This window comes from Tursiops truncatus, chromosome 17, assembly GCF_011762595.2.
Source record: "Tursiops truncatus isolate mTurTru1 chromosome 17, mTurTru1.mat.Y, whole genome shotgun sequence".
NCBI classification, from domain to species: Eukaryota; Metazoa; Chordata; class Mammalia; order Artiodactyla; family Delphinidae; genus Tursiops; species Tursiops truncatus.
In genome coordinates this window covers 57,243,453-57,254,599 of record NC_047050.1, presented here as the reverse complement: position 1 = coordinate 57,254,599, position 11,147 = coordinate 57,243,453, and positions in this window count along the sequence as shown.

Here is an 11,147-nt window from a genome sequence, read left to right as displayed (position 1 = left end):
AGAGTGTTCATTCTCCCAACTGCAAAACAGGAGTCCTGAGTTGCGTGCTGATTTGGCCAGCCTCTGTAGCCAGAGGACTATGGATGTGCTAATTGGCTTAGACCTTGTTACAGCCAGAAGATTGGCTAAACCTAACAACGCTGACTCCTGGAGCTGAGAGTGCGGTAAATGCTACCCAAATCACATGACTGCAACTCAGTGGGGATGGGCTGGAATAGATTGTGGATGAAATGACAGTGTCACAATAGTATTCCACCAAAGATACACCTTTGGAACCTAATTTTTAGCTGTATGTATTGTTAACATTTTCTCAACTTATTAAATATTCTATATCATTAGTTTAACATACAGAGAGCATTATATTTAGTATAGATATGTTACAACATAAGTAACTATTTTCTATTGTTGGACAATTGACTCTTTTCCAATTATTTGGCACCACTGTGATTCATATCCTTATAGTTATCCTTTGCTAAGTATATTATTATCTCCTTAAAATGCAATCCTGAAAGGGGAATTACTTGGCTAAAGAGTATCTACATTTTGGGCTTCCCTGGTGGCACAGTGGTGAAGAATCCGCCTGCCAATGCAGGGGACGTGGGCTCAAGCCCTGGTCCGGGAAGATCCCACATGGCGCGGAGCAACTAAGCCCGTGTGCCACAACTACTGAGCCTACGCTCTGGAGCCCGTGAGCCACAACTGCTGAGCCCGCGTGCCGCAACTACTGAAGCCCAAGCACCTAGAGCCTGTGCTCCGCAACAAGAGAAGCCACTGCAGTGAGAAGCCCGCGCACAGCAACAAAGAGTAGTCCCTGCTCGCCATGACTGGAGAAAGGCCACGTGCAGCAATGAAGACCCAACTCAGCCAAAAATAAATAAATAAATTTATTTTTTTAAAAAGAGTTTCTGCATTTCTAAGGATTTTGATGTATATTCGCCAAATTGGCTTCAGAATGTTTTTGCCGATGATGTTAATAGCAGTCAGGATTTTGAGCAATTCTAAGTAATCTTCATATTGGAATAAGAACTATTTGGCAAGAGGCACATAGAGTACTCATACCTATGAATTTTCACCTTTGTAATGTGATACATACCCTGATAATAAACAACCGTATAAGGTAGTAGTGTTAGTCACCAATGGTCATCGACGCAGAGGAGCCAGAGAACTAATAAGAAAACATGGTGGAGGTTTCCTTTTTCCTTGTGCTGAGAAGGCAGTATGAGCAGGACAGGGTCACCAAATATTCTGGCATTGTTCATATGACCACTCTGGCCATATGAAGCTTTCCTTTATTTTCTATTTTTCGTGAATCTTGTGGGCAGAGAAAAACCAGGTGGTGAGTGACTGAGAGAGAACTTATCCTGGAACAGTTTAGAAGGCAGACCAAGGCAGGAATTCCACCAGGGGAACAGCCTGTGAGCAATGCCACAAGAGGAAAAGTGCAAGAAACCTGGCCAATTTTTACTTTTAAATGCTGCTACCTTGTCCTAGACCTAAGATTAACCAAGTTGGATACATTTTGAGCTGAGATTGTTCCTTGAAGCACTAAGCCAGAAATCCGAAACAGGACTGAAATTGGATACAGTGTGTTCACGTGTGTGTACGTATGTGTTTTATGAGGGGAGATGGGAGTCCACCATCTTCGCTGGGCTCCCCAAAGGGTCTGTGATTCCAAAAGAAGTTAAAAAACTGAAGTTAAAATATGTTCCTCATCATCTCATAAGAGCAAAGTGGTCTAAGTGTCTCTAGATGCAGTACAGCCTCTTGATCTGAAAAGTGATGCAAATTCTAAGAAGAATTTTAAAACGAAGGTTCTAAAAAGCAAATGCTAGAATGCATCAAAATATGAAATATGAATTTACTTTCAAAGAATAAATCACCAGAGGTCACCACACATTCAAATATGGCTGACGCTTTGAAGAGTAGGAACAATAGGCCGGAGCAAAGAAACTTACTGTAGCATCAAAAAGAAAAAACGGGGAGAAACAGAGAAGAAAAATAGGGAAATATTACAAAAGTTGATGTCAATAGCCTAGAACTTAGAGTTCATCTCTTAAAATAAGAATTAGAAAATGGAGCTTTATTTTGTGATCTTGGAGAAGCATTTTTGTTTTTAATTTTGTATCTTATTTTTGTCTGTTGGTAGAAGTCAAACCCCTTTGGTTCTATATCTCTTAAGTGGAGCTGGTAATATTTTTCACACTCTTCACATGTTGACTATATAAAATCACTTTGTTTTTGTACTTTCACATTACCTTTCCCAAGAGCCTTAAATCACTCCTCCTGTTGGGAGAGGAGATAAAATCTAAGGTCCCGCCATGCATTTCCAACACTTCATGTATTCATTCGTTCAACAACCGTGTTGCATGCCTGCACCATCAGAGGTGCTAATGATACCATGCCTCTGAGACCAGCAAAGTTCTTGACCTAAGAAGCTTATATCCTAGCAGAGGGGAACACAGCAAACCAGCTGATAGTAACAGAGGCTGTGTAGTATCATGGGCAGTGACTGGGAAAGGAAAGGTGAGGCTACCTGAAATAGAGTGGTAGGGGAAGGCACCTCTGTAGATGATATCTGAGCAGTAACTTAAAAGGTAACCCAGAGCAGACCCACAGGAAGGAGGAACATCACAAGCAGAGGGCATTGCTGGTGCAAAAGCCGAAAGGCAAGAAAGAACTTGTCTTGTTCAGAAGCTTGTCTTGAACAGAAAGGAAACTGCATAGTGGCCACTGTAGCATCAAGAGAGTAAAATTGAATCAAGTCAGAGAAGTAGGCAGAAGTCAGATCATGCAGAACTCCGTGGGCCATTGTAAAGGGTTTCATTTTCTTCAAAATATAAAAGGAGGAAGTCGGAAGGTTTTGAGTAGGGAGGTAACATTATGTGGTTCACATTTCTAAAATGATCATTTTGGGTGTTGCTTGGAAGGCTAGAGTATAGTGAGCAAAATATGGAGACCGTTTATTTGATTAAATTATGAGGGAGTGGGGAGTAGAAATGTTCACCTAACAGGTGTAATTTCTTGTCCCAGACCAGCTATCCAGTGTTCCACCCCTTTTTTAAACAGCTTTATTATAATATAATTCATATGCCACAAACCCATTTAATGTATACAATTAATGGGTTTTAGCATATATACAAAGTCATACAACCATCACCACAATCTAATTTAGAACATTTTCATCACCCCAAAAAGAAATTCCATACCCAGTAAATCCCCAGTCTCCTTACACACAATCCTACCTCAGGAAGTCACTACCCTTATTTCTGTCTTTATAAATTTGCCTCTTCTGGACATTTTCTATAAATGGAATCGTACATTATGTAGATTTTGTGACCGGCTTCTTTCACTTAGTATAGTGTTTTCAAGGTTCATCCATGTTATAGCAAATATCAGTACGTCAGTACTCTATTGCTTTTTATTTCCAGATAGTACTAAGTTGTATGGATATACATCTGAGGGACATTTAGGTTGTTTAGATTTTTTCAGCTATTATGAATAATGCTACTTGGCAAATTTGTGTACAAGGTTTTGTGGAAGTATGTTTTCATTTCTATTGTTTTTCTATCTGGAATATTAAACTCATAGAATAAGTTGGAAAATGTTCACTCTTTTATTTTTTGGAAGAATTGATATTAATTCTCTTTTACATCTTTGGTAGAAGCCATCAGTGAGACATTTGGGCTTTCTTTGTGTGAAGCTAATACAGTCTCTTTACTTGTTATTGGTCTACCCAGATTTCTATTTCCTCTCGGGTTTGGTAGCTGACATGTTTCTATGAAGTTTTCCATTTCATCAAAGATTACAAGCATTTTATTTTATGTGATTTATCTTTAAATCAATTAAGAGAAAAAAGGAGAGTAAATATTCTGTCTTGTATAATTATCTACATAATTACCTTTACTGATGCTGTTTGATTTTTTGTGTGTTGACTCTAGTTAATGGCTGGTGTCATTTGTTTTAAGCCTGAAGAATTTCCTTTACTATTACTTGTAAAATGAATCTGCTAGCAAAAAGTTCTCTCAATTTTTATTCATTTGGGAATTTCTTTATTTCACCTTCATTTTACAAAGATAGTTCTGTTGGATAAAAGTTGATTGATTGGCAGGGTTTGTTTTTTCTTTCAGTACTTTAAATATGCTGTCCCACTGCCTTCCAGCCTCCTTTGTTTCTGATAGAAATCAGCTGTTAATCTTACTGAGAAACTCTTGCTCACGATGAGTCTTTTTTCCTCTTACTGCTTTCAAGATTTTTCTGTGTGTTTTGCTTTCATTATTTTAACTATGATGTGTGTGTCAGAGTATAGATCTGTTTGCCTTGATTCTTTTTAGAGTTTGTTGACTCTCATGGATGTATAAATTAATGTTTTCACCAAATTTTGAAATTTGTTCCTTTGAATGTTTTTCTGCTCCTTTTCTGCCTCCTCTCTTTCTGGTATTCCCATTATGTATATGGTAGGATATTTAACTATGTACCACATTTCTCTGAGGCTCTGTTAATTTTTATTCATTCCTTTTTCTCTCTGTACTTTGTGTTGCATAACTATTGACCTGTCTTCACAGTCACTGATTCTTTCTTCTGCCAGCTCATATCTATTGCTGAGTCCCTTTGTTCCATTTATTGTACTTTTCAACTTCAGAATTTGGTTCTTTTTTTATTATTTCTATTATTACTGATATTCTCTATGTGATGAGACATTGTCATCATGCCTTTCTTTAATTCTTTAAACATGATTTTCTTGAATTCTTTGAACATATTTATAAGAGCTGCTTTAAATCTCTGAATGCTAAGTTCAACATGGGGGCCCTTTCCAAGGCAGTTTCTACTACCTGCTCTTTTTACTGTTTATAGGTTATTCTTTCCTGTTCCTTTGCATAGGTTGTCATAGTTTTCTGGAAACTGGATGTTTTAGGTAATATACTGTAGCAATTCTGAATACTGATCCCCAGCGGGCTTGTTATTGTGGCTGCTTACTTGTTTGCTTTTTTATTTGTTTAGTGAATTGGCTTGTCTAGTTCAGTGGAGTATCTTCTTTGACCTTTCCTGCTGTGTAGCCTCTATGGCCATTCCTCAGAGAGTGCAGCCTTGGACATGCGCACAGTCATCCTTCCCTCTCCCTACCCGCTTTCCCAGGGATGGTGATCATTTTAATCATGTTTTCTTTGACTGTCTTTTTCCATGCATCACTGTTAAGCTTCTGGCTCCTCTGCCTTTGTTGGTATCACACTCAGCTCTTGTCCTCCTTAATCACTTGCTGATTGCTCTAATGTTTTCAACAGTATCCTGAGGCATAAATTACAATATTATCCAATTAAAATTGGGCCATGTATTAGTCTACTCTAGCTTCTATAGTAAAATACTGCAGACTGGGTAGCTTAAACAACAGAAATTTATTTTTTCATAGTTCTAGAGGCTAGAAATCCATTATTAAGGTGCTGGAAAATTTGGTTTCTGGTTTTGGTGGCCCTGGCTTGTAGATGGCTGTCTTCTTGTTATGTTCTCACATGGTAGAAAGAGAGAGATCTCTGGTATCTCTTCCTCTTTTATAAAGATATCAGTTCTGTCTATCAGGACTTCACCCTAATGACCTCATTTAACCTTAATCACCTTAAAGGTCCTGTTTCCAATATAGTCATGTGGGAGCTAGGGTTTTAGTATATGAATTGTGGAATGACAAGAACATTCAGTCCATAAGAGCCTCCTTACAGGGACAGTATTTGAGGCTAATCTTTGTGGCTTGTGCCAACTCCAGGAGGGCTCTTTCTACCTGTCTTTCCCTAGCTGTTTCTGTTAAACTTCTAACTGGTCTACCATTTAGCTTGTTGCTCTGATGAAGCAACCAGCCTGCTCTTGATTGCCCAACAGCAAAATCCTCATTGTTTTTGACAGTGCCCTTATGAAATATCCCATGTTCTGTTCCAAATAAACTTTCAGCTGATGTATCATCAGTCCTCTAAGGGAAAGGTGCATAGCTCTCTGTTCTTATAGCCTGATTCTCCCATGGGCAGAACCTCTGCATCACTGCCCCAAAACTGAGAGAAGGAACAGTGACCCGCTTATCCTGGAGTGCCACCTCTGCTCCATAAGTGGGTGGTGAAGAACCTCACCCTGTGTGTGAGCCAGGGCAGGGGTGTTCAGGGGCTTGCGGCTCCTGGACTATGAGTAGGGATTGGGTGAAGGAAGGGGCCCCCAGTCCTCTTGGCCTTGTCTGCATTGAATACAGGTTCTATAATATGGAGCTGGGGCAATTAGAGATTCCAGCAGCCCTTTGCTCTAGGGGTGAACTGTAGCCCCAGTTGGAAGCTGGGAGGAGAGAGATCCCTGTCTTTTGGCCACATCCAACCAGAGTAGAACTTCCATCACAACAAGCTTGGAGGGGAAAGAGGTTAGTGGGGCAGATCATGGCTCAAATGCCACACACTCTTGCTTTTTACTGAGATTTAGTAGATTTTCTCGAATAAATCTCAGTTTACTGTATGCCCTTAAGACAATTTCCAGAGACTAAACTGTTGGAGTTTTTTTAGTATTATTTTTACCAGTAAAATGGTAAAAATGTTTCACTGGGGAAGGAGGTCCATTGAGCTACTTACACCACCATTCCAGAAGTCCTGCCATCCCAAACACACACACACACACACACACACACACTTTAAGGCTTCACATTGAAACGATTCCAGTACTTTGTCCCTACCATCTGGACCTGCCCTCACATTCCCTGCACTTCTTTCATATACAACTTGGGAAAAAGAAAAGCTCGTTTCCAGTACCAAGAAAACCGTATTGAGTATGTAGGTCAACTTTATACAACTATCTCTTTGCTACCATGAGCCCAAGCATAGGGAATCATATCACTGGAAAGGGAATTGGAGGGATTGGTAGGGGAGAGATTCCTAATATTACTACTTCCTGTGGTAAAATGTCTCTAAAATTATGTCCAACAATTCCTGTCATCTTATATGCACATGCCAGCAAGAGATGGAATCCACTGTGCCACCCCTTGCATCTCAGACTTGGGACTTGCTTTAACCCATCAAATGTGGTAAAAATGGTGCTGTGCCAGTTCTGGTCTTAAGCTGTCTGACACCTGTCAGAGTCCACTGCTGCTCTGTTTCTCCCCTGAACTGCCATATAAAAAGGTCCAAGCTAATCTGATAAAATGAGACACCACACAGAGAGAGAAGCCATGGGAAGCAGAACGAAGACCAGTCAAAGCCAACACAAAGACCCCAGACAAGTAAGTGAAGCCATCCTTGACCTTCTAGCACATCCCAGACACCAGCAGAATGCAGCCTCACGAGCAAACCTCGATAACTCCACATGGAGCGAGAACTGTGATAAATAAAATGATGGTTGTTTAAGCCACTACGTTTTGGGGGTAGTTTCTTGCACAACAATAGATAACTGAAGCACTTTTGTTGTGTAATTAGAGAATACAGATTCCTTCTAGATAAGTTTCTCAACAGATGATAACAACTTAAATAGAAAGCTGATGATAAGTAGAAAAAAAGAGAAGGAAGGAGAAAAGAGAAGGACCTTCAGGGGACAGAGTTACCTCTGAAATAGAGATAGAACAAAATATATGAGAAAGGAGATTGGGAGAGGTGAGGAAAAGTGAATTAGTGGGGGATCAAGGTTCATATGAGCTCAGGAGGAAAGAGATTAAGGACCCAGGAGGCCACATGGTGAAAGTGTGTGTGCAGGAGACGGGAAGGGGAACAAAATACACAAACGGGAGGCATGGTCCACCTCCCAACTCTGCCGTAATTAGACACCCAAGCTTTAAAATGGCATTTATTCTCTCTGGAATCCACTTTCCTAACTGGTGAAATGAGGGATCAGGATAAATCATCTCATCTAGGTTCAATTGTTTTTATTTGGAAAAAAATAAAAATTAGTTTGACAGTTTTTATCATCACTGTATCCTGAAAACCATACCAATGCATGAGGTGAACGAGACCCTATAACCATAAACAGTTGGCTTTATTTGCATGACAGAGTGCTAATGGTCTAGTTTCATGAGAAGGGAAATACTGCTATTTTAATAATGTAGAGATGCTCTATTAATAGTGTCCACAGTGTTAACAATTTGTTGTTCAAAATTTCTGCCTGACCTAGTGTGAGGCTTTGTCGTTTATGATCTCAATAAATCACATCTAATATTATTTTCTTAGAAAAATAATTCTTACAGTGTGAGATAATAGATGTGCTAGACTCTTCGCCATATATATATTTTTAAGCAAAGTTATAAATATCCTGAGAAAAAGTCCCTTTGCAGTTGCTTAAACATTCGATGCTATCAAACGCAATGCCGCTACTCTTTGGAATATTAATTTGTTTTCATGAAACACACAAAAACATTACACGTATTATTAATGGGTAAGAAGTATTCTCTTAAGTTCTGCTTCTAACATGAATTTATTTCAGATTCTCATTCATTTATCTATGTATTCTGAGTGTGTTTCTCTTTGCTCCCCACTTGGATTGAATTCCCCAAATGCACCAAAGTCTCATTCTTATTTGTCTCTGTCTTTACCAGGAAATTATCTCAGTCAGGAAAACTTTCCTAACCCTACTTCCTATGTAGGGTTTCCCTAACCCTACTCTAACTCCTTTTTATTTTTTCAGTTCTCAGCCTATCACTTCTGAAAAGCTTTCTCTGACTCCCAAATTCCAGCAAAGACCTAGGTTCCCTTGAGGTATTCTTACTGTATACCCCCAGAATAACACACATGCTATTTTGTAATTGCCTGTTTCTTATATGCATTCCACATTAGACTCAGGTTTTCAAGAGGACAGAGATACAGGTCTAGGAATATTTTAGTCTCCGGTATATATACACATGTTCAATCAATTATTGTTAAATAAGGGGGAAATGAATGTATTGCACATGGAACTGTGGGAGGTAGTAAAAAGAACTAGAGCTATGTAGAACATTAAGCTCAGCTATATTTATTATAGGTGTGTATATGTGATAATGATATTATATAATTAAGAAAATAGCGATTAACTTAAGATCAGTGTGACCACACTTTGCCACATAGTTGAAAAGCCTTAATTCTTTCTAAATATAATTTAATAAAATTTACTATCTTAAAAGTGTGAAGAATTGAGGAAAAGAAAGGGAAACACATCAGATTGTGTATGTCTGTTTTTTAGAAGAAAATCTACAGATGAAAAATATACTTAATAAAATATGTCCTTCATACACTCAGGATATTTAAGGAAGCAAATCAACTACACAGAGTATTGCCTTTTTCAGGATAAGATTATATAACTTGGCCAACAAGTTTATAAAATTTTACAAAACGCCCCCAAGTTGCAACAGCAAAACTTTCCAATTCTGAAGCAGTAGGATCTAGGGACTTAGTGAATACTCAAGACACAGCGAATTGTGAAGCAGTATCTGATGTCTGTTACCTGTCTAGCGTGAAGGCGTACATCTTGGTGGCTTTGTCATTCACAAGATAAGTTCTTTCAAGAAACTCCATGGTGGCCAGGATAAAAGATTTTGGTGGTGGTGGTGGTGGTGGTGCTGTTATTGTGGCGACGGCTGCTGCTCTTCAACTCACTGTCCAGTTTTAGAAGCAAAACAACATTACGACTGTTCACACACTTTGCAAAGAAAAAATGAAAAGGCTTCTGGGATTACAATAACAAGCCTCCCGTGTCAGTGTTCTTGATAGATCTGCTAAAACTGCAGTCTGTTTGGAATGTTACCTGGCTTCGTTCTCTCACCCACAGAAACTACCTTCCTGCAGGTAGGATCACATGACGTGTGTGTGTACGCGCGCGCACTTCCCACGCCATCTGATTCCACTGTGCTGTCTAGGAGGTAGAGGAGATCAAGGGTTACCCGCTAATTGCTGCTGTAGGGGTTTGGTCTTCAGAGCACACCTGGGTGAGCTCAAACAGCTGCCTTTCTGTACACTAATATCTTTTCCCTCCTCTTCAACTTTCTTTTTTTTTTTTTTCTTTTTCTTGGCGGTGAGTGGGAAGGTCTGTCTCTGAACCTAAAAGCATTTCTCCTAGGATTTAGTTCTAAAATGCCCTCTAGGGCTTCCCTGGTGGCACAGTGGTTGAGAGTCCGCCTGCCCATGCAGGGCACACGGGTTCGTGCCCCGGTCCGGGAAGATCCCCCATGTCGCGGAGCGGCTGGGCCCGTGAGCCATGGCCACTGAGCCTGCGCGTCCAGAGCCTGTGCTCCACAACGGGAGAGGCCACAACAGTGAGAGGCCCGCGTACCGCAAAAAAATAATAATAATAATAAAAATAAAATGCCCTCTAAGCAGCTGTCAAGATTTACTTCTCTTCTCCTAGGACCGTTTGGGGATCTCACTACTGAAGAGGACAATAGATCATTAGTCACTGAAGTCTCTAATCTGAAACAGTTCCTGGTGCAGCAGCTTGGAAACCCTTTTGACAGACAGGAGAAGGGCAGTGTCAGCTTCTAAATAAATAACAGCCCTCAAGCACAAAAGAACCAGAATGAGCTGTGTTCTCCCTGGCCAGGGTACCCTCTGCTGAGGATAAAAGACCAGCCCAAGGAACCCCTGCCAGGCAAACCCATCACAACTCTTAGAAATGGGCTCTTCTGAGTTGACCCCAAGAGACCTTCAACCCCCAAACTCCTATGAATTTTATTTCATTACAAAGAACTTCCTTTCCAAATAAGAGAAAGGACTGTAGCCCGAGGACAACAGCCCCGTCACACGGCATTTACATGTGGGCCAAAGAGCATCCAAGACCTATAGAGATGCAGGCAGGGGCAGGCGAGTGCAGAGAGGAGAAGAGGCGTAGACCCTCCACCTCTAAGTCCTCGTTTCCTTCTTCATCTGTTGACACTAACTCCCTGGGGAGAGCGCTCAGAGCGGTGTAGTCCTGAGTAGTCCAGTGGCTCAGCCTCTCGGGAATCTGCCCATACAGCTGAGCAGAGATCGCCCACAATGACCTAGTAGAATAAATATTGTCTCCTGGAAGGAGAGTGGGATTCAATGGCAATGGCTATAGGCAGTGAGGGGAGAAGTCACCTTTGGCCGAGCGTGAGAACGCCAGATCTTCTATCACATCCGTCGTGAAGCTGTACCTCTTGTCGATTTTAAGATTTCAGACACTCTCCTCTGGAACATAAATTCTAACGTCTTTTCATA